This window comes from Ipomoea triloba, chromosome 6 (assembly GCF_003576645.1).
Source record: "Ipomoea triloba cultivar NCNSP0323 chromosome 6, ASM357664v1".
Lineage (NCBI taxonomy): Eukaryota > Viridiplantae > Streptophyta > Magnoliopsida > Solanales > Convolvulaceae > Ipomoea > Ipomoea triloba.
This window is the reverse complement of record NC_044921.1, coordinates 5,952,820-5,958,112: the sequence shown is the minus strand read 5'-3', so window position 1 is coordinate 5,958,112 and position 5,293 is coordinate 5,952,820. Positions and strand designations below refer to the sequence as shown.

At 32.8% G+C, this 5,293-nt stretch overlaps 1 long non-coding RNA gene across 1 annotated transcript; it reads left to right on the top strand.

Annotated features, from left to right (window-relative positions):
* Nucleotides 1-378: 378 nt before the first annotated feature.
* On the top strand, nt 379-4,268 carry LOC116022169. The gene is made up of 2 exons (XR_004099143.1): nt 379-601; nt 4,185-4,268. It is a non-coding gene; the product is annotated as an uncharacterized LOC116022169 (long non-coding RNA).
* Nucleotides 4,269-5,293: the final 1,025 nt, after the last annotated feature.

Sequence of the window (5,293 nt, the reverse complement as noted above, 5' to 3'; positions counted from 1 at the left end):
ATATTCACAATTTTATTATATAGATTCAAAAATTTGCCAAAGGCTTTGTGGTCAAGTGGTATGAAGTGATTCTTCCAAGTGGGAGGTCATGGGTTCGAGCCTCAGTGGGGGCAATGTTGACTTTGTTGGGCTTCAGTAGGTTGAAAAATTCAAAAATTTTGTTATACTAGTATGTAATTGTCAATATAGAATTTAAAAATTATGGGTATAAAATTTTAAAATTGTGAATATAAAATTTTAAAATTGTAAATATGAACATGGATCCACCTTACAAGGTGGACTCGGGCCATGACATAACTATCGTAAAGATCGGGAAGAATTAATATATAGAGATATAGATAGATTGGGTCAATTTAATAGCCCAATACTAAACACAAATAGCCCAATACAAAACACAAAATAGCATAGCCCTAATCCCTGATCCCTTCTCCGGCTCTCGGCTTCTCTGCATCGCCAGTTCGCCGCCTCCCACTGCGTCCCAGCGGCCAGTCCACCGCGGTCCACGGCGCTGCGCCGACGCCACCGGCTGTCCACCTCCGGCTTCTGCATTTCTGCCTCGGCCCTCCGCCCTCGACTTCTCGACACCAGCCACATTCACCAAGTTTGTTCTACTCTTCTTCAATTCTTATTATGATAATTCCATTTCTTCCGATACTAATTACAATCAACTTCCAGTGATGACTATCAACTTCTCACCATAACTCAATTGATACTAGTTGCTGATTGTTTTTGCCCTAATTGTTCCAACTCGCAACTCCCAATTTTGTGTTTTTTTTTTTTTTTATTATTATTAGTTTTTGCCTAATTGACTGCTCGCTGTTGACTGCTCACTGCCTAATTGACTCCCAATTTTGTTGCTCTTGGACTGCTCTGCTGTAATCACTGCTCAATTTTGTGTGTTTTTTTTTAATTATTAGTTTTTGCCTTATTTACTGCTCACTGTTGACTGCTCACTGCCTAAACGCCATCTATCAACCCTCTGTTAGTATTTTGTTTTTCTTTGACTGCTCACTGCCTAAACGCCAATCTTCTATTTGTTTGATTTCTAATTTGTTATTAATTATTAGTTAATTAGCTAATTAGTGATTTGTTGATTAGTTATAGAAAAATTCTTTAAGGGTGTGTTTGAAAAGCGGGAAAATGACTTCTGGAAAATGAGTCATTTTCCGCAAAATGATTTCATTTTCCGTGTTTGGATGTATTCTGTAAGACTGTCTTTTGTGTGTTTGGTTATTTTTTGGAAAATGGATAGGAAAATAGGTAGAATTGTATAATTATACATTTTAATTATTTTATTTAAAATATAAAAAATATTATAATATTAAAGTAATGTTATTATAATTCAAATTTAAAAAAAAAAACGTCACGAGGATATTCCGGCGGAAACCATTACAGGTTTCCGCCGGAAACCAGATTAATATTCCGGCCAGTGGTCCATTTCCGGCCACTAGCCATGGTTTCACTGCAGCTCGCTTTGTGCGTTAACTCATTTCCGGAAAATGACTTCCGGAAAATTATTCCGGAAGTTGTTTTCCGGAAAATTGGCACCATTTTCCTTGGTCAATGAAAATTGTTTTCCGTTGACCACATTTTCCAAGCATTCCCAAACAAAGGAAACCCGGAAAATGATTTCCGGAAATCATTTTCCGGGTTTCCAAACACACCCTAAAAGAAAATCAACTTTTGAGTATTTATCTAGTCAAGGTAGTCCCGAAGTGTCAAGTACACCTATACGCAACCGGATGAGTGATGATTTATTAAATGATTGCTTAGTGCCGTATGTTGAGAAAGGTATTTTTGATCACGTTTCCAATGAAACAATTCTACACCGGTTTCAAAATATGAGAGAGCGTAGAGCAATACTATCCCGTAGTTCATCATAAACCTTGTATTGTAATTTATAATGTATTTTGTATTTGAACAATCTTATTCCTATTTGATATTTTGTATTTGAACAGTTTTGAATTCATTTTACTTTTGCTTCTTCGCCCCCACTCAACTTAATTTCTGGATCCGCTACTGATCGTGCTCACCGGACTCTTTTGTTAGTGTTTGAAAAATAATTCTGGAGTCTGGACAATGTGTTATTGTGTTTGAACTTTTTAAGTTTTCTTTAATTGTTCATTAATATTTTATATAAATTTTTGAGAAATAACCAATGGAGTTACTGTGTTTGAGAAAATTAATTCTGGCGTCTCAAGTGTGTATATTTCCAAACAGTGTGTTACTGCGTTTTTATCATTGTATGTTTAAGTGTTTAACCAGTATAATTTTTTGGTTTTTCGATTCTGTTTGTTGGTAGGTTTTTCTAACCCACAGTTGTTTGCTCACCCCTACAAATGAACATATGGTATTTTGAAAATGAACTTGTAGTATTGTGAAAATAAACCCAGTGTGTTTGTTTAAGGAGCTTATTTAATATTTATTAGTATAAATGTATAATGATGTAGTTGCATTAGTATTGTAAAATGAACTTACAATATTTTGAAAATGAACTAGTAGTATATTAAAAATCAACCTAATATAGTGACTTAATATAATTGTATATTAATTTAAAACATTAAAATAAAAATATCAATATGGATGCCATTTAAAAAAATCTTAATTAGAGGTTTTTAATGATATATATCTTTATATATTAATTTTATTTGTATAAAAAGAGAAAAAATTAAAGGGAAAAAAGAATTTAATTTAGTTTACAGGTGGATGTCCATGATATAAATGTATAATAATCCAATCCAACCCAAAGATTTAGGGCTACATGATTCGTTGATTGTGGAGCATAATGAATTACTCTGTAAATCAATACAATCACTAATACTACAAGATTATTAATTTCGTTTGGATGGTTAAATTTTGAACCAAATTTTAACCACACATGGTCCTTACAAGAGGACCATGGATGGTTAAATTTTGAAAATTGAAGGACCGTGTGTGGTAAACTTATACAACATATGGTAACAATTTGAGAGTCGAAGGATCATAAGTGGTAATTTGAAAGTTTAGGACTAAAACCACTATACTCAGAGGACCCCATATAGCATTAGCTCAAATAAAATTAAACAAAACGATATCGTTTTGAGACCGTGGTCCACACAGCCAGTTGTTATGCCATGGACCCAAGTTCACCTTGCAAGGTAGACCCGAGTCCATGTTCACAATTTCATAACTCCATGTTCATAATTTCATAACTCCATGTTCACAATTTCATTACTCCATGTTCATAACTTCATAATCACAATTTCATAATTTCATGATCACAATTTCATAATTTCATGTTCACAATTTCATAACTCTATGTTCAAAATTTCATAACTATATGTTCAACAGTATCAAAACTCTATGTTCAACAATATAACACAATTTTTGAATCTATATAACAAAATTGTGAATATAGAGTTCAAAAATTGTGAATATTGAGTAATGTAATTCTGTATATTAAGATATAAAATTGTGAACATAGACTCGGGTCCACCTTGTAAGGTGGAGTCGAGTCCATAGCATAATTTGCCCCACATAGATATGTGGACCGTAACAGTTGTTATGCCACAAGGTGGACCCGGATCTATGTTCACAACTTCATAACTCTATGTTCATAATTTTATAGCTACATGTTCACAATTTTATAATTCTATGTTCATAGTTTTATAACTTTATGTTCACATTTTCATAATTTCATGCTCACAATTTCATAGTTCTATGTTCGCAATTTCATAACTCTACGTTCACAATTTTATAACTATGTTCACAATTTCATAACTCTATGTTCAACAGTATCAAAACTCTATGTTCAATAGTATAACACAATTTTTAAATATATATAACAAAATTGTGAATATAGAGTTCAAAAGTTGTGAATATTGAGTAATTTAATTTTGTATATTTGAGTTTTAAAATTGTGAACATAGAGTTTTAAATTTGTAGATATGGAGTTCTAAATTTGTGAACATAGACCCGGGTCTACCTTGCAAGGTGGACCCGAGTCCATAGCATAATTTGCCGGACCGTAACCATTGGGCTATGACGGGGTGGGGGCAGTCAGCCCAAATCCAGGCCCGTCCTACCTGCCCACCTTGATAGTTCTAGTGTTCTACTATAGTCCAGACCCGAAAAGAGCCCAAAACCTCTAATACCTAATCGTTAAACCCTTTTCTTCAATTAGAAAATTATCGTTGGTTTTTCAGATTCCTACGCTGGTTCTTTGGGTAACAAGTAGAAGAAAATGGCGCTGGGGCTATTGCTTGGACTTGCAAGGTCATCATTCAGAANATAATTTTTTGGTTTTTCGATTCTGTTTGTTGGTAGGTTTTTCTAACCCACAGTTGTTTGCTCACCCCTACAAATGAACATATGGTATTTTGAAAATGAACTTGTAGTATTGTGAAAATAAACCCAGTGTGTTTGTTTAAGGAGCTTATTTAATATTTATTAGTATAAATGTATAATGATGTAGTTGCATTAGTATTGTAAAATGAACTTACAATATTTTGAAAATGAACTAGTAGTATATTAAAAATCAACCTAATATAGTGACTTAATATAATTGTATATTAATTTAAAACATTAAAATAAAAATATCAATATGGATGCCATTTAAAAAAATCTTAATTAGAGGTTTTTAATGATATATATCTTTATATATTAATTTTATTTGTATAAAAAGAGAAAAAATTAAAGGGAAAAAAGAATTTAATTTAGTTTACAGGTGGATGTCCATGATATAAATGTATAATAATCCAATCCAACCCAAAGATTTAGGGCTACATGATTCGTTGATTGTGGAGCATAATGAATTACTCTGTAAATCAATACAATCACTAATACTACAAGATTATTAATTTCGTTTGGATGGTTAAATTTTGAACCAAATTTTAACCACACATGGTCCTTACAAGAGGACCATGGATGGTTAAATTTTGAAAATTGAAGGACCGTGTGTGGTAAACTTATACAACATATGGTAACAATTTGAGAGTCGAAGGATCATAAGTGGTAATTTGAAAGTTTAGGACTAAAACCACTATACTCAGAGGACCCCATATAGCATTAGCTCAAATAAAATTAAACAAAACGATATCGTTTTGAGACCGTGGTCCACACAGCCAGTTGTTATGCCATGGACCCAAGTTCACCTTGCAAGGTAGACCCGAGTCCATGTTCACAATTTCATAACTCCATGTTCATAATTTCATAACTCCATGTTCACAATTTCATTACTCCATGTTCATAACTTCATAATCACAATTTCATAATTTCATGATCACAATTTCATAATTTCATGTTCACAATTTCA